The 19,395-nt window shown below is 43.5% G+C and overlaps 1 long non-coding RNA gene across 1 annotated transcript; it reads right to left on the reverse strand.

The window, feature by feature from the left end:
* Positions 1–2,049: 2,049 nt before the first annotated feature.
* LOC121030958 (uncharacterized) lies at positions 2,050–18,611 on the reverse strand. Its single transcript, XR_005790478.1, has 6 exons — positions 18,510–18,611; positions 14,663–14,923; positions 10,911–11,006; positions 6,852–6,957; positions 6,192–6,363; positions 2,050–2,424 (listed from the first exon to the last, which is right to left on the reverse strand). It is a non-coding gene; the product is annotated as an uncharacterized LOC121030958 (long non-coding RNA).
* Positions 18,612–19,395: the final 784 nt, after the last annotated feature.

A 19,395-nucleotide genomic window follows, 5' to 3' on the forward strand; every position in this document is an offset into this window, starting at 1 on the left:
ACTGTTCCCTCTGCCTAGAGTTCATTCTTCCCTCCACCCCATCTCAACCCCCAGACCAATCAACTTGTACTCCTCCTTCAAGGCTCAGCTTAAATGGCATGTCCTCAGTGAAGGCTTTCTGGTTCCTCACCTTCTCCTCTGATTCCCCATGAGATTGGATTTCATTATTACACTCTCTTGTACCCACTTCACTTTCCTCTGCAGTATCACTTAACACAAGTGCAACGAATTATTTGTGTGGATGTTTAAGGTTGACCTCCCCAACTAGACTATAAACTCCCCAACTAGGCTAAAAGCGCCCTGGGAGCAAGGACTGAGGCCCTGGGCCCGAAACAGTGAGCAGCTCAGAGTAGGCACTCAACAAATACTGAAAGGATGAATGGAGTAAAAGAGTACAATTGTAGCTTGAAGGAGCTGAGAGATCAAGGAAGTATTTAAAAAAAAAAGGGGGGGTGGTGGAGACAAAGGTTTGTTGAAATGTTCATAGGAAGGGGCCAGAGGAGAGGAGATAATCAAGAAAGTGAAGTAAATGCCTCTGGAGGTATAAGAGGCTGATAGCAGGAAATGGTTCTCAGGTGGGAGGAGAGCCTTCTTCACTGAAGCAGGAGACAAGCGGGGATAGGTGTGGATTCAGGTTAGAGGCAGGAAGTTGATAGGATGCCTGTCTATGGGCCTGTTCTCCTTCCGAAATCTCATTTTAAACCTTGGTTCCTCTTGTGGGGCGCCTGGGTGGCTCAGTCGGTTAAGCATCCGACTTCAGCTCAGGTCATGATCTCGCGGTCCGTGAGTTCGAGCCCCGCGTCGGGCTCTGGGCTGATGGCTCAGAGCCTGGAGCCTGCTTCCGATCCTGTGTCTCCCTCTCTCTCTGCCCCTCCCCCATTCATGCTCTGTCTCTCTCTGTCCCAAAAATAAATAAACATTAAAAAAATTTTTTAAATAAATAAATAAACCTTGGTTCCTCTTGATTTTAAAGAGTCACGTGCTTATTTGAATAGTTCCTTAAAACTTTCCTTTGAAACAGACAGAAGTTCAAAGAGCCACATGAATAAAAGAGATGTAAGAAGAGGGTGGATTTGAGGTACATTCTGGAGACACTTGGTGATTGATTAGATGCAAGGATGATAGAGAAGAAAGTGTTTCATTTTTTTTAAAATTTTTTTAATGTATATTTACTTTTGAGAGGGAGAGAGACAGAGTGCAAGCAGGGGAGGGGCAGAGAGAGAGGGAGACACAGAATCCGAGGCTGGCTCCAGGCTCCGAGCTGTCAGCACAGAGCCCGACGTGGGGCTCGAACTCACAAACCGCGAGATCGTGACCTGAGCCGAAGTCAGACGCCCAACCGACTGAGCCACCCAGGCACCCCTCATTTCTTTTTAATTTAGTTTTTGTCAAAGTTATACAGGCACAAAATTTACAGAGCCAAATAGTTCCTTAAGACTTGTTGCAGGGACACCTGGGTGGCTCCGTTGGCTAAGTGTCCAGCTCTTGATTTCAGCTCAGGTCATGATCTCACAGCTTGTGGGATCGAACCTCGCCTCAGCATCTGCACTGGCAGCGGGGAGCCTGCCTGGGATTCTCTCTCTCTCCCTCTCTCTCTGCCCCTCCCCAGCTCTCTCTCTCTCTCTCTCTCCCTCTCTAAATAAACTGTAAAAAAATTAGACTTGTTGCCACAAATATCAGCCCCTGCCCCCCTTTATCCTTTCCCCAGAGGCAACTGATTTCAATTCTTTCCATGAGTTCTTTGGGTATTTATGTCCATATCAGCAAATAACATGTTTGTATTTCTAAGTCCTGATTGTTCTTTTTTAGGCATTATGCACAGACTTCTCACTATGGGAGCTGAGGAGTTAGCTCTTTTTTTGTCAGATGCCTCCATCCCTACCACACACATGCACTCCTCCTGCCCTCAATTCTCCAAGACACTGCATCACATTTTTAGATCGATTAATATTCTGTGTTTATATCTATGACTAAATAAACTCTCTTTACAGATGAGCCACGAGCTATCCCATGATTACTTTTTCTTGCCTGCACACATTTTTTTTTTCCGTTTTGTCTGACATTAACATTTTGCTTTCTTGTGATTAACATTGTTACCACTAATCAACTCAACACTCTCCTCTTTTCCATGTTTATGAATGCACAGAGAGACTCTCAATGTCATCTTACTGAATAAATCCCTACTGGGTCCATCTGACCTGTTCCAGATTGCCCTCAGCACCTCAGTTCTGGGTACATGGTTGTCACAGGGCTCCTCCTCTCTCCTTTGTTGAGTCTTCTGTTTCCTGTCTCCCATGTCTTCCTCCCATGTCTTGGTTTACAACCTCAGTTTGGTGGAGCATATCCTCCAGAAGCTTCCTGAGAAAGGGCTGATGGCCAGTAAAGTGATGGAGACCGCGCATGACTTGAACTGTCATTCACATGCTACCAGAGCAAAAGACAACACATATCCACGATCATTTCAACAGACACAAACAAAACAGTTATAAAATTCAACATAAAGTCATGATTTAAAAAGTAACTCTTGGGGCACCTGGGTGGCTCAGCCAGTTGAGCATCTATCTGACTCTTGATTTTGGCTCAGGTCTTGATCCCAGGGTTGTGGGATTGAGCCCCACCTCGGCTGAGCGTGGAGCCTGCTTGAGATTCTCTCTCTCCCTTTGCCCCTCTCCCCTGCTCATGTGTTCGTTCCCTCTCTCTCTCTCTCTCTTTCTCTCTCAAGTCAAAAAAAAAAAAAAAAGAAACTCAAGTAATTATTCACAATAGCCAAAAGGTGGAAACAACCCAAGTGTCCATGAACAGATGAATGGATTAACAAAATGTAGTTTAGACACAGAATGGAATATTATTCAACCATAAAAAGGAATGAAGTTCTGATACATGATATGACATGGATGAACCATCAAAACTTGATACTAGCTGAAAGAATCCAGGCACAAAAGAGCATATATTGTATGATTCCACTTATATGAAATATATAGAATAAGCAAATTTATAGAGACAGAAAGTAGATTAGAGATTATCAAGGCCTGGTGGGGGAGTGGAAGACGTTACTACTTAGTAGCTACAGAGTTTCTTTTTGGGGTGGTGAGAAGGTTTTGGAAAAACACAGTGGTGATGGTTATGTAGCAGTGTGAAGGTAAGGCCACTGAATTGTATGCTTAAAATAGTTAAAATGGCAAATTCTATGTTATATATATTTTACCATAATAAAGATTTTTCAAAAAAATCTCAGCAAACCTAGAATGGAGGGAAATTCCCTAGCCTGAAAGTTATTTTAAAATAACTTTAAAACTTCATCCGAAATGGGAAAACACTAGAATAATTCTCTTTAGGGGCACCTGGGTGGCTCAGTCGGTTGAGCGTCCGACTTCAGCTCAGGTCATGATCTCATGGTCCGTGAGTTCGAGCCCCACCTCAGGCTCTGTGCTAACAGGCTCCAGGGAGCCTGCTTCAGAGTCTGTGTGTGTGTGTGTGTGTGTGTGTGTGTGTGTGTGTGTGTGTCTCTGCCCCTCCCCCACTCATGCTCTGTCTCTCTCTCTCTCTCTCTCTCTCTGTCAAAAATAAACATAAAAAAAATTTTTTTAAAGAATAATTCTCTTTAAAATCAGAAATTGAGTCAAGACAGTCCAGCCTTATCATTTCTATTCTGCATGATATTTAAGGTCTTGGCCAACAACAACAACAACAACAACAAAAGGAGAAGAAGAAGAAAAAAAAAGAAAAAGAAAAAAGAAGGAAGAAATATAAAGGAAGAAATAGAACTGTCATTATTTTCAGGTGACATAACTGCATAACTGTTTGCCCAGAAAAGCGAAAAAGATCTATGAGCAAATTATTAGAAATAGTAACCAAGTTTAGTGAAAGTCAATTGCATTTCTGTATTGTTGGAATAAACAACCAGAAAACGTAATTAAAAAGAAGACAAAATTTACAACAGTTTCAAAGTATCCCGAGAACCTAGAAATAAATATAAATATATATGTAAAACCTGTACAGGGAGAATGATAAAACTTTATTAGTAGCCAATAAGATGAGCCAAGGAAATGAAAGGATAGATCACATTGTGAATAGGAAGGCAATTGCATAGTCTTGTCTATCTCCCCAGTTCAATAAAGTTCTAAGCAAAACACTAACATGCACTTTCATGGAACGTGGTAAACTGATTTTAAAATTTCAATGAAAGAGTAAAAGGAAAAAAAAAAAAAAATACCCTGGGGTTTTATGAAGCAGAGAGCAGGCAGGGAAGATTTGCCCCACCAGGTACCATGCTTTTTTGTGAAACTACAATAATTAAGACAGGATGATATCAGGACTGGGTCAGACAAACAGGGCATAAAATGGAATATGGAGCTCAGACATAGACCCACACACGTATGAAACTTTGGTGTAGGACAGAGGTGGCCTGCCAGATCGGTGAGAAAATAAATACAGCAAGATACGATAAAAAAAAAAAAAAAAAAGGTTATCCACGCAGAAAAATATGAAATTAGATTCCTCTATCACAACATATACCAAAATTAACTCCACATGTATTAAGAGCCTAACTACAAAAACTAAGATATTAAAAGTCTTAACAAAAATCATAGGTAAATATCTTTCCGACTGAGATAGAGAAGAATTTCTTAAACAATACTCAAAAAAAAAAAATGCTAACCATACAAACATTTATAAATTTGGCAATACTAAAATTTAAAACTTTTATTTGTCAGAGCCCCTGAGTGGCTCAGGTGGTTAAGCATTCAACTCTTGATTTCCACTCAGGTCGTGATCTCATGTTTGTGAGATCAAGCCCCACATTAGGCTCTGCGCTGACAGCACAGAGCCTGCTTGGGTTTCTGTTTCTCCCTCTCTCTACACCCCTCTTCTGCTCACACTGTCTCTTTCTCAAAATAAACACTTTTAAAAATTAAAAAAATAAAACTTCTGTTTGTCAAATGAAAGTGAAAACAAGCAGCAAGTAGGGAAAAGATAAGGGCAATATATACTAATCATTCTTCCACCGTAGTTGCAAATGGGGGACAAAACAGAAGAGACTCATAAATATGGAGAACAAACTCAGGGTTATGGGAGAGGTTCTGGGAGGGGGGATGGGCTAAATGGGTAAGGGGCACTAAAGAATCTACTCCCGAAATCATTGTTGTACTATATGCTAACCAATTTGGATGTAAATTTTAAAAAATAAAAAATAAAATTAAAAAAAATTATCATTCTTGGACAATAAGCATAACTCGTATTGTCCCAGGAAAACCAAGATGCAAGGTCTCCCCACGTCAGGCCCAGCAGCTGTACTACTGGCGTGAAATTATGAGAGACTTCTGCCCTTGAACACCTGGTGACAGCCACAAGGACATTCTTAGTAATGCTGCTTGCAAGAGCAAAACCCGGTGATATGGACTGAATGTTTGTGTCTGTACAAAACTCATATGTGGGAGCCCTAACTCCCCCAGTGTGATAGCTGAAGGTGAGGTCTTTGGGAGGTAAATAGGTTTAGATCATGAAGTCGTGAGGGTGGGACCTCCATGACGGGATTAACGTCCTTACAAGAAGAGAAATCAGAGCTCTCTCTTTCTCTACCATGTGAGGACAAGCAAGAAGGTGGCCATCTTCCAGCCAGGAAGAGGAACCTCACTGAGAACTGAATGGCCAGCACCTTGATCTTGGACTTCCCAGCTTCTAGGACTGTGAGAAACAAACATCTGTTGTTGAAGCCACCCAAACCCTGATACTTTGTTATAGCAGCCCAAGCTAACTTAAACACCTGGAAATAATCCAAATACCCATCAACAAGAGAGTAGATGAAGTAACTATGATGCATTCACACAATAGTATACAACAGGTCAACAAGATTAAGCTAAAGCTTTACACAGCAGTATGAATAAATCCTAAAAACATAATGTTGAGTTGTTAAAGAGCAAGTCCTAAATGGATATATGCGGCATAATATGCTTTTTATCAAATTAAAAGCAACTTTTTAAAAAGTTTCCTTTGTACATGTGGATCAATTTATGCTATGTCAGCTTAACTACAAGCTAGAACTACATTTCCCAGAATTCCCTTTCCTGCATAGTTCTGGGTTGGCAAGGCCCTCAGAAGATATTTTGAACAATATTTAGAAGGTGGGCCTTCCTTATGTTCAGAGGCTGATACAAGGTACCAGGCATTGTTGCAACCCACACATTGCCACAGACCTGCTGGCTCATCATGTTGACATGTGGCAGCAGGTGAGTCCACAGCAACTCCATTTTCTCCTCGACCTTCTGTGAATCCTGGCCCAGCGAGTGCAGCTCCTGGGGCATCAGTTGAAGCCATACCTCCTCAGCTCCTGCTAGGTCTTTTCCTTCAGCTTCTCCAACTCTTGGTCTAGGTCCAGCACCAAACAATAACCATATAGCAATAATTTAACTAGCTGGGGCAACTACATGGAGTTGAATCTCTGTAATAAATTCCATCTTCTATATCACTCCTGTGGTTCTGTTTCTATGATCAAACCCTGACATATAACAAGATAAAACAATCTAAAAAAGCAAGCAAAGAAATGATAAATACAGGACTCAGAATGCTGGTTACTTAGGTTGAGAGAAGGCAAGAAAGCAGATTGGAGGAAACCATAAATGTAACATATTTTCATAATTCTAGTTTTTGTGCTGTGACATGTGTTCACAGTGGCCTATAGCATAAAAAATAAATACACTTGGGCTTATGAATGGATAGATAGCCAAGCATGGGCCAAGGAAGGATCATGAATACTCTAATTATGTTAACCTAAGGTGAGAGAAAGGGCAGAGAGACTACAAGTAATTTCTTTTGAAAGGAGATACCCTAGGGATCACATCATCTCTTTAACTTACCTCCTGTTGATTTAGACATAGTTCCCTGGGCACATCTAATTGCAAAGGCAAATATCTCCACTTGGGCAGACCATGTTATCTGAATGAATTTCAAGATGATTGAGGTCTAAAGGGAAGAAGAAGACAACGGCTACTGGGAGATAATGAACAGGCTCTGCCCCAGGTAAGGGCTATAGAGACATGGATTTATGCGGTATTTTGAAAAAAAAAAATTGGTAAGCTCTATAATGAACAGAGGTGTCAAAAAGCCCTCCATGAACCAATGTATGAAACCAAGAGGTTGGTGGGCAAATGTTGTGGATATTTGTTTTGAAGTCCTCCCAAAGGACCTTCTGAAAGGCACTGAGATTTTAAGAGAATCATTTCCTCTCCATTGGATATTCTCTTCTGTGACTATTATCAGGTACCATGTTTTCCCCTAGCCAAGGTGCAGCCAAATGACCTGTCTTAATTTTGCTCTCGCAAAAGTAAACTGAGAAGTCAGTAGAGTTACACGAGACTGAGAAAGTGGAGGCCAAATTCTCCTAATAGCAGATGCTCCTTCAGTGCCTCCCATCCTAGCCTTCTGAGATGCCTTGTCTCAAATCCATTTTCAGATCTGGTTCTCTAGGTTCTTTGCCATCTTTGGAAGCTTCCAGTGTCCTTCCAGATAAACTTTCAATAAACTTCCAGTAAAGTTGCCAGAGTTGGTTTCTGTTGTTTGTGCCCAGAAAACATAATTGGTATACCTGGAGACCTGATACACCTGGAAACTCCATAAGCCTGGATACCTGATAAACTTGGACATCACTGCCACTGATCTAGATCTTTATCAATGTAACTCATCTCTCTGCACTTCAGGTTTCTTATCTATAAAATGAAAGGATTTAAATAGGGTTCCACTCAGTGGTAAGATTCCATGATTTGATTTAAGCCAAATTGATGATCAAGGAAGGGAAACTTACCAACTCTTGCCTAACTTCTTACAAACAGCCTAACTTCCATACTCCACTCTGTGCCAGGGCCACAGCCTCCTATAAATATAAATAGGACCATTGCAGGTTGACCCTTGCAAAAGATAGAAAGGCAACAACAAAGGCCAGCTCCCAGACTTTACCCCTACCCTATCAGGAAAGTGACCAAAAAGAGGGATTCATGAAAAAAAAAAAAAGTGTTTTGCTTTTATCCAGCGGAATTCTGGGCAGATAAAGCCAGGCTGCCCACGGAATTCCTATTATGTCAAATTCCTGGTGCATATGTAATTGAATTTCTCTTTCTCACTCCTATCACCACTACTTCTGGAAAAAGGCATGTTGAGGCGGGGAAAGAGTGATGCACATAGTCTGTTGTTCTCCTACATAGATTCCATAAACAAATGCTCAAGTTGGAAAAATGAAGCTGAAGTCAGTTATCATCTTCCAGCTAACAATGTAGTTGAGCAAATGAGCAATATTGCAGAAAACGAGCCAACTCAGAACCCTGCCTATGAAGTTGTGATAATTTCCCAAGATGTCCAGGGGAGAGCAGAGATGCAGCTGATAAAGTGCATGGCATGGATTGAACAGCATGAAGAAAGCAACTGACTGCAGCTGTCTGTGTGATTTGGCAACCTGCAACTATCCAGACAAATCTAAACAAATCACTACCCCTCGCTTCCTGATGCCTCCAGGAAAGCCCTACAATGACTGCTCTATGCTGGCCTCCTAGGTAGGGGTGAGGGAAATATGCAGATCCCACAACTTTAGGGCTTGCCTAGGGCTTTAGCTCAAAGTAGCAGCTGCCACCCTTCCACAGATTTGACTGTTTTCTGCAAAATCCAAGTTTTCATTAACTAATCATATGTTTTCAGCCCTTCCCACTGTGGTGTGGTGTCCACAGCTAGCAGGGTAGGCACCAAAGTCCCATTCCCCCCATAGCTCAGCCTTATGGAATCCCAACACCCAACAGGTAGCCCCAGCTGGGGGAAGCTGAGGTTTGCCCTCTGCCCACCTGGCTGTGCCTTTCTAACTCTGTTTCCAAGGTTTAAGTGGGAGCATTAGTAACTGGGTCCATGCATGTGGCTGTCACCTGGAGGCATGTGTCCAACCCTAATTCCTGGCAGCTGCCTTCCCCCAATCTCTCCTGCAGCTGCCAGGATGGCTACAGCTCTGCTTGGCGGCCACACTCATCTAGTTAAACACATTTCACTGGTGGGAAAGAGATTTATCTGCTCTTACTGGTCTATAACTTGATGTGGAATGGGTGGGTGGGAAAGAAATCTTACCCACGGAAGTCTCCTCCCCTCAAAAAAAGAGAGAGAGACAGAGACAGAGGGAAATTTAAAACTTGCTCTTTTTGCCCCAGCAGCACTTCAGTGAAGCAGCACTGAAGGAGGTTGTGACAAAACAGTCTGATGGGCCACCAGCAGAGACTACTGGGTCCCTTCAGGGAGAGTTGTGGACCCATGAGAAAGCCATGGCTTAGAAACACTGAGGAGGGGAAGAGTAGGGCAAACCTGTCCTCACAGCCAGCACAGTGAAAAAGTGCTCTCTCCACACAGCACGCTTGAGGAAGGGCAATGAGAGGGGTCTGAGTGCAGTCAAGACAGCTCAGGTGGTGTGGACAGCAGAACAAGAGGGTTCCTCCAGGAAGTCAGGAACCCAGAGAAAAAATGGGAAGAAAGATAGAGAGAGAGAACAGAGCTACCCTATATGATGATTATAAGTCAACATAATCACAGAAGAAACTTCTGAGCACTTAGTTTGTTGCCATGTACACAGCAGGTACTCAATAAAAACTTGCTGGTAATGGAGTTAAGTGTGATTTGCTAGATAAAGCCTGCTTTACTGTAAGTGAAATAAATACGGTATCTATTGGGGCATCTGTGTGACTCAGTTGGTTGAGTATCCAACTCTTGATTTTGGCTCACTTCATGATCTTCCAGTCGTGGGGTCAAGCCCAATGTTGGGCTCCACACCCAGGGTGGAGCCTGCTTGAGAGTCTCTCTCACCCTCTTCCTCTGCCCCTCCCCTGTGCACTCACATTCTCTCTAAATAAATAAATGAATAAATAAATAAATAAATAAATAAATACAGTAACTATTTAATTAAATCCAATTGAAAGGAAGCAGGTTAGTGGTATAATCCAAAGAGCAATGGAAAAATGGTCCCTGTCCCAACTCTCTTCCCTACTGGAGCTGCCAGTGTGCTAGAAATTTCCAGGTTCCTCTACTAGATTAAGGGAGTAAAGAGAAGTGTTGGAAGGCAAATATTGTCCAGGAGAGATAGTCATGAAACTACTATGATCTACCTTTCATCCAGAATGGCAAGTTGAATCCAACTCAAGAGCCAGCACTGATAGATTCATAGGAGTGCCTGGAGCTCTGGCCTGAGAAGGCTGTGAAGCCCCACCTGGCTCACTAGAAAGTAGTACCATGCCAAAATCACCAATGACTGCAGGGATGTGGAAAGGAGATTGGTATGAGAAATGCCATGTATTTGCCATACCTGCCACTTAGCCTGAACTCTTTGGACATATCAGCCTCACCTCATAGGCTCCTAAGGGAACATAAACTGAAATGAACATTCACAATTTAGTAAGAGTCCAAAACATGAGGGTTTTGCCTTAAAAAAAGCAGGCCAATACATTGATAGGCAGTATTATCCATGGGAGTTTGAGGGTAGGGGACTGGAAAGAGGTTACCTGAAATCTAACTTTGCCTACTTCGATCTTGGCTTGAATGAGCATATACTACAGACTCTACAGTCTGGAGGACCACCACAGCTTTTACTCCCTATTATGTGAATTTTTCTGGCCTTTATCAAGCATCAAGTTCCCCCAACCACAGAGGAGAGTGAACGTGTCACTCTGTAGGCACCAAGGGATGTGCCAACAGCCTGCCATGAGCAACATAGGTCTTTGAAGCTTCGGTTTTCATGAATTTAAGAATTCATGTAAAGTTCATATGCTATTATATGACTATTTGTTTTCATGTAGAAATATTTAAATCACTGCTCAGTTCTATGAGAGTAATGTTATCTGTTGTAACTGATCAAGCCCAAACCCTCAGTGGTTTAACACTTTAGATGTATATTCACTTACCTAAAGTCTGTGTGGGTGTGGCTGGTGGGTGGACAACCTGCCCTGTGGCCTTGTGACTCTACCCTCCTTCAGAGCCTCTGCAACCTCTCCATTCAACTGTGAGATGGGGAGAGAAGTGCTTAATTGCTTCAGCCCAAAATTAACAGCCATCCTCCCCACATCCCTTGAGCAAAATGTCATCACATGGCCCCAATTAAATGCAAGAGAAGCTGGTAAATATAATCCCTGATTACCCAGCAACAAACTCTGGGTAATTTTACCTCTTTAGTTAATGTCTTAACTTCTCCATCTCCCCAAACCAGGGAGAAAAGTTAATCTTCCAGAAAGTTGTGCTGAGTTTTATCGCCTATCTTTACTCATCCCAAGAAAATTACCACATATTCCCAGAAGGGTATCTATCCTCATTTAAGAAACAAATAAGTAGTCCATTTTCAATAAGATTCCATTTCCATCTGTAGCCTCGATGGAAACCAATTTGAATGGACTACCCAATTTATCTCCTCTTCTCTCTGTTCCCTTTCTCATCCTCTCAATCCAGTTAGGTACCATCATGATTTTGAAAATGGGCCCAAAGCCATGTTGAATATTACCAGGAAATGGCTGGCTGGCTGTCTACCAAGAGGCCTTCCAAAGTGGCATTATCTTAATGAATTTTTCACAGTCCGAGGTCTGGCCAGAAGATGTGCAAGTCCAAAAATTCAATCTTGTTAGTGTTCCAGGATCTGCCTGCCTTGGGAGAGCTGACTTCTGTGAACTAAATTCAGAAAACACCAAAACTTCTCACCAAAATGTCGATACCTCTATCAACAAGGGGATGTGCAGTTGTCAGAAAGATCAAATACTCACACTCTTCTCCCCAGCACCTTTTTTCCCTACAGAAAATCTACACAGGAAGTCGATTATAATTGGAAATCTCCTTAGTGAGTCTGGAATCAGAGCAAGGACAGTTTAGTTAGATGACTTGAAAGCTTAACGGCATCACATGGCTGGGACCTGATGAAGCCATTACCCCTGGAACATTCATACCAGGTTTTCAGGGTTCCCTCTGGCTTGTCCTCCAAGTTCTGTGCCCACCAGCTTTCTGATTGACATATTCTTTCTGACTGACATATTCTTTCTTTAGCCAGACCATCAATGGGGTTATTGTCACATCCATCCTTTGCCTTCTTATGACATGGCTGACTCTTTGTCTCTAAGGTGTATTTGTATATGTCTGATCTCATTCATTGTGTTGATTTTATAACATAGGTCTCAGATCTTAGAAAAGAGAAAAGGGGGGAAAGGCAGGTAGTTCATGCTCCTCTCTGCCTACACCAGCAGATATTTTCCTAAAATGGAATGTAAGAACTTATTTGGAACATGGAGATATTGAATATTTGTAGATCTTTGATCGAAAAAAAAAAATACTTCTCTCCTCTTTTGCAGAGACTGAGGCAGACTCAGTAAGATGATTGCAGGCTTCCCAGTCAAGGTCATAACCCAGAGCTGCTAGCAGCAAATACACACTGAAAGATGAGTCCTAATCAAAGCCAAGAAAGTTCGCCAAGTTCAGCACCAGGAAAGGTATTGAGTTTCAGTTGTGCTGGGTGAGAACCAGACTGTGGATAGAGGGTCAGGTAAAGATCACTAGCCATGGTGCAAGAAACAGGCCTGGAAACAAATGGCAAGGAGGGTTCCAGTGCAACAGAACAAGGTAGAAGCATGAAAACAGGATACCAAGAAGCTCCTTCTTGGATACTGGTCAGTTTAAAGCCCAAGCCCAAGCCAGACACCGGTCAGTCTGGGAAAGCAATCTTTAACTCAGTTTGCAACATCAACAGGCAATTTCACAGGGTGGTGAAGAAAGGGACTCAAGCATGGAGAACCATGAAAGATGGTCCACAGCCAGACTGCACTCACATCGAACCAGAATATACAAGAGACCTGCTTTGCACTTGCAGCTCTGACAAATGATTGGAAGCTTGACTTCTGCAACTCACTTTACCTCTTCTGTTAAATGAGGCATTTGAAATCAATGCTCTCCTTTCCTGATGTATGACTGACACTGTGCCTGCAAAGATAATGCACCCCTCTGAGCACACATCTATGAATATCCCGTGCTGAAAAGATCACCTGCTAGAAAAAGAAAGGCGGTGTTGTAAAAACTTTTTAATTTATAACCAAATACGTACATAAACGTGTGTAAACCAGTCCTGTAACCAGCCCCCAGATTGAAGAAACAGGACATTTATCAGCATCTCAAAAGCTTCCCTATGTACCTTCCCTGTAGCTACCTAACCCCCAAAGGAGTCGCCATCCTAAGTTTCAAACAGGATGACAGATTAGTTTTGCCTGTTGTAGAACTTTATGTAAATTGGACCATACAGTGTGTACTCTTCTGTGTCTGGTTTTTCCCACCCAATTACTTGTGAGACTCACCCATATCGTTGCAGGTAGCTAGGGTTAGTTACTCTCACAGCGCTTACAGTGGTCCACTCTATGAATATACTACAATGTACTTATCCATTTTATCGTCCATGAACTTTTGAGTTCTTTATGATTTGGGTATCACGAAGAATGCTGCTATGAAAATTCGTATACGTGTCCCTGGGTGCACATTTGTAAGCATCTCTGAATTTGTTACCTATTGCTGTGGAACCAATTACCACACAATTCAAACCACACACATTATCTCAGTTTCTGTGAATCAAGAGTCTGAACACAGCTTAGCTAGATCGTCTGCTTCAGGGTCCCTCACAAAGCAGAATCAAGGTGTCAGCAAGGGCTGGGATCTCATTTGAAGTCCAAACTGGGGAAGGATTTACTTCCAAGCTCCCACTGCGGTTGGCATAACTCAATTTCTGGAAGACTATTGGACTGAAGGCCTCAGTGCCTAGCTGGCTATTGGCCAAAGGTCACATTTAGTTCCGTGCCATATAAGGCTCTCTCTCCGACATCAAAGCGTGGAAGCCAAGAAGGCAATAGAGAGAACATGCTAGCAAGATAGAAGTTACAGTTTTAGGAAACGTAATCAGAGAAGCCATATCCCATCATAATTGTTGTATTTTGCTGGTTAGAAGAAGGTCACATCTTAGTGTCTGCCTACCACCAACACTGTTGCAATCGTAACTGGGAATGGAGCTATCTGCTCCCAAGTGCAGCTTTGGTTATGGAAACCCACTCGTTTTCCAGTGTGATTCTACCAGTTCACACCCTCACCAGCATTTGCTCCACATCTGAGATTGGTTTGTTTGTTTGTTTTAATTTTTTTTTTCAACGTTTATTTATTTTTGGGACAGAGAGAGACAGAGCATGAACGGGGGAGGGGCAGAGAGAGAGGGAGACACAGAATCGGAAACAGGCTCCAGGCTCTGAGCCATCAGCCCAGAGCCCGACGCGGGGCTCGAACTCATGGACCGCGAGATCGTGACCTGGCTGAAGTCGGACGCTTAACCGACTGCGCCACCCAGGCGCCCCCTGAGATTGGTTTTTACACAGGTTTCCTTCTGGTGTGAGTTATCGAATTGGTTCCGGAGAAACTGAAAAATAGCTTTCGGCACCAGGATCTGTACGGTACGTTGGGAATGTGTCTAACTCCTTGACTGAACCGAGAGGCAGAATTCAGAATTCTCGGACCTGCTCACCCCATGTCTCCCCTGTCCTTAGAGGCGACGAATCTCTGTGAAACACAAAGTCAGAGAAGGGCCACCACTGGTAGTGGCCACCACGCCATAGGGTGAGGGGTCTGGCCAGAGGGCCACCAACTCACTTACCAGAGTCCCCTGTAATTAGCCAGCCTCCATCAAGCCTGGGGTGGGCCACGGAAGTGACTCTGATTGGGTCCTGAGCTGTCAACCAGTCCCGCATTGATTCCCAGCAGCAGGCGATGTGTCTGTCGTCCTTCCTCTTCTCCCTGGCAACGCACACTGTGGACGTTCAATAACTGATGGAACCCGATAGGAGTAAGAACACTTGCAGGCGTCTCCTCCCAAGAAGTGCTTCCTAGATTTCTCCATTTCAAACGGAACACTGACCTGGAATATAAAAGAATTTGGGAGGAAGAGCATCAAATGGGATGAGAGCATTTTTAGGATTTACAGGAGTGTGATTAATACCTCTGCCCGGGGCACCTGGGTGGCTCAGTAGGTTAAATGTCTGACTCTTGATTTCTGCTCAGGTCGTGATCTCACGGCTCCTGAGTTCAAGTCCCTCATCCGGCTCTGCGCTGACAGTGCGGCACCTACTTGGGATTCTCTCTCTCCCTCACTCTCCGCCCCTCCCCCTCTCTCAAAATCAATACACAAACTTTAAAAAATATATACTCTGCCCATGCATGTCTAGCAGGGTAGAATCCTGAAAGCCATTAAATAGTGGTGGTAACAGTAATATGAGCAAGCTGGCTGAATTTGCAAAACTTCAAAATGTCTTCAAAGAAGTTCTTGAGAGACAATTGACTTGAATATGTTCTGCATAAAAATACCCTCCCGCGGACACCTGGGAAATGTTGAGGCTAATTGGGGCTTCTGATGCTGATTGTGAAGGAGTCTGGGGGTTGCTGTTTTCCCTACACTGAACTCCATCTCTTTTTCTACTACTCCCTTTCATTGGGGCTGTTAGTGTATCGGATGCAAAGAGTATTAAATGGAAGCGTGCTTTTGTGTGGAAGTCATTACAGTGAACACCTGTTCACTGTTGAGTTTAATTGGACTACAGCTGGTGCTGATTGTGTGTGAAGGGGGGCCGCTCCTCTCGCCCGCCGAGGAGTTCACTGTCAGTGGTAACAGTGGGGAAGTCAGCGCTAGGAAGTTGAACACGCACGTGCCACGGTCAAGAAGTGTATGTCCTGAATGGCTAGTTGCCTCTGAGGTATCCTAGGGTAAATTTAGCCAGGCAAGAAGTAAAAAAAGGCGTCTGCATCTTTGGTCCATTTCATTGTATCAGCTCAGTTCCACACATGAAATTTCAGGGGAACACGGGGGGGGGGGGGGGGGAATGATTGATATTATTAGCATAATGATTTACAAAGGAAACAAAGAAATGGCAAGTTTGTGCAGAGTGATATTCTTAGCAATATTAGCTGCTCGCCTGTGTCCAGAGATGATGAGCATTGAACACACATAGAAACAGGAAGCCAATAACAGGTCCGGGGTAGGCAGACAGTGGCAAATTCAAATTACATTCCTGACTGAAGCACAGAAAAAGACTCTGTAGCCTCTAACAATAATAATAATAATGACAAATTCAAGTTGTTGCCTTAAAAGGAACAGATGCTGACTTGCAGATTTCAGTAGTTTCAATGTAATTCACAATACTTATTTATTTAATAACAAAATGCATTGAAACAATGAAACATTGGGTTCTACTTTATAAAGGCCTTTGCTTCATGTTCATATTTATATTCATAGTATTAACCTCCATGCTTCTGAGGATGACCTCTGTGCCCCAGGGATGGGAATGATCTAGAAACCATGAAATACCCATGCCGAATCTACACATTCAATGCAATCCCTACCAAAATCCCAACAGCATTTTTCACAGGACGATCACAAACGATTCTAAAATTTGTATGGAACCACAGAAGACCCTGAATAGCCCAAGCAATCTTAAAATGGAAAAGCAAAGCCGGAGGCATCACAATTCCAGACTCCAAGTTACATTACAAAGCTGAAGTAATCAAAACAGTATAGTACCAGCACAGAAAGGGGCACAGAGATCAATGGAACAGAATTGAAAACCCAGAAAGAAACTCACAATTTTATGGTCAATTAATCTTCGACAAAACAGGAAAGAATATCCAGTGGAAAAAAGACAGTGTCTTCAACAAATGGTGTTGGGAAAACTGGACAGCCACAGGCCAAAGAATGAGACTGGACCACTTTCTTACACCACACACAAAAGAAATTCAAAATGGACTAAAGACCCAAATGTGAGACCTGGAACCATAAATATCCTAGAAAAGGGCACAGGCAGTAACTTCTCTGACATAGGCTGTAGCCACTTTTTTTTTAGATAGGTCTCCTGAGGCAAGGAAAACAAAAGCAAAAATTAACTATTAGGACTACATCAAAATACAAAGCTTCGGGGCGCCTGGGTGGCTCAGTCGGTTGGGCGGCCGACTTCGGCTCCGGTCACGATCTCGCGGTCCGTGAGTTCGAGCCCCGCGTCGGGCTCTGCGCTGACAGCTCAGAGCCTGGAGCCTGTTTCCGATTCTGTGTCTCCCTCTCTCTCTGACCCTCCCGCATTCATGCTCTGTCTCTCTCTGTCTCAAAAATCAATAAACGTTAAAAAAAAAAATTTTTTTTTAAATTAAAAAAAAAATACAAAGCTTCTGCACAGTGAAGGGAACAAGAAAACAAAAAGGCAGCTGCCAAATGGGAGAAGGTATTTGCGAACGGCACATCTGATAAGGGGTTGGTATCCAAAATATAGAAAGAACTTACAAAACTCGACGCACACGAAAATCCAATTAAAACACGGGCGGAAGACATTATCAGACATTTCTGCAAAGACAACATCCAGGTGACCAAAAGAGCCCTGAAAACACGCTCATCACCACTGATCAGCAGGAGAATGCAAATCAGAGCTACAATGAGATGTCACCCCACACCTGCCAGAATGGCTAAAATCAGCAACAGAAGAAGCAACGGATATTGGCAAGAATGTGGAGAAAAAGGAACCTTGTTGCACCGCCGGTGGGAAGGCAAACTGGTGCAGGCCGCTGTGCAAAACAGTGAGGAACTTCCCCAAATATTATTCAGCCATTTGCAATGACATGGACGGAGCAAGAGAGGATAATGCTAAGTGGAATAAGTCACTCAGAGGAAGACAAACGCCGTACGATTTCCCCTCATACATGGAATGTAAGAAACAAGAGAGCAAAGGGAGGAACAAGGGAGACAAACCCAGAAACAGAGTCTTCGCTTTAGAGAACAAACTGAGGCTTCCCAGAAGGGAGGTGGGGGGCAGGGGGGACATGGGGGAAACAGGTGAGGGGGACAAAGGAGTGCACTTGGCCTGATGAGCCCCGGCTGATGTATGTAAGTGTTGAATCACTGTATCATACAGTGGAACTAATATAACACCTGGAACTAATATAGCACTGTATGCTAACTAACTGGAATTAAAATAAAAACTTAAAGAAATATCCATGCTAAAGCAAAGCTGATAGTGGGTTTGCACTGTTGGTGGAGCTCATCTCCCATTGTGGGAGCTAACAGGCACTGGGGGGCGGGGCTGAGAGGGGGGAATGGAATGACCCCCCTTTGGGGAGGTGAAACAGAATTGCTCCTGAAAGGAATGAGTCAGATGAACGGCTGTGTCTGAAAACTACTCCAGGAATCCATTTTTTGCTGTTTGGATATTGACACGATCCCTTTACCCATAGAATAAGAAAGCCCACTTGACCCTTTATGCTTGCTGAGGCTGAGGCCCATGTCACCGCCCTCAGCCTGGGATGGAAAATGAGGTTGAGACTTTTTCCTAGATCCAAAATCAGGGCAAGATGTAAAATATGTAAAATATGAACCTCTCCTACGTCAAGCTCAACAGCTCCCCACCCCCCCCACCCCAGACGATCACAGCAGCCTTGGTCCCAGAGATCCAGCCACCCCGTGAACTCACCAAGGCCTCACTGGGGTCGGAATCCGGCTCCGCTGTGCCATTTTCTCTGTCTGTGCGGTCTTGGATTAGTCATTCCACCCCGTGGGTAGGATCAAATGAAAAAAACTTTGCAAAAATGCTTTGTCAACTGTGAAGAGCCTTACAAATATAGAGACGTTTATGACTCATGGGGCAGTTTTTCAGTCCAACCGAAAACAGATTTTTCTGTGTGAGAAACTGTTCCCGTGAAAGGCAACAGTGAGCGATTTAAGGGCGGGAAGTGTTTGCTCTCTCCTCCGTTCTCTTTTTGATTGCTTATGATGAATGATTCCTTTCAAGCCCACACCAAATACAGCATGGCTGCTGATCAATCGATGGTCTTCCCCAATTGTTTCCTTTAGTTCTCCACTCTTCAACCAAATATTTCAGTTGTGCTCTTTTAGGAAACATGCACACACATACACACACATGCACAAGCATCCTCTGTTTCCCAGCACAGATGGTAAGCAGTTTGAGTTCGTATAAATGAGGTCACAGACACTTCCGTGTATTTTGGCGTGGTCTTTCTATAGCTATGCTAATCCCCATCAACACCCCGGGTCACTGGAAAACAGGAGATGCCCTTGATCAAATGACGTGAGTGCGTGTGGTCGGGGTTCAGTAGAAAGGCCCTGAGGGATGGCACACCCTGGGGCCTAACACCTTCACCTCTGTGCTCACCTGGAAGCCACCGTGGTATCCAAAGGTTGGCCTATGCGGGTTCCACCATCTTGTCTTTATGTGATCAGGCCAGAAACAGAGATGGACGTTCATTTTCCTGCATTAAGAAATGGAGGCACACATGGAGGCACACATGAACTCGGACTCTAACACGTGCAGTGACCCAGGCGTTAGTGAAAATGGAGGC

This window comes from Herpailurus yagouaroundi, unplaced genomic scaffold (genome assembly GCF_014898765.1).
Source record: "Herpailurus yagouaroundi ecotype Mexico unplaced genomic scaffold, PumYag 140, whole genome shotgun sequence".
NCBI classification, from domain to species: domain Eukaryota; kingdom Metazoa; phylum Chordata; class Mammalia; order Carnivora; family Felidae; genus Herpailurus; species Herpailurus yagouaroundi.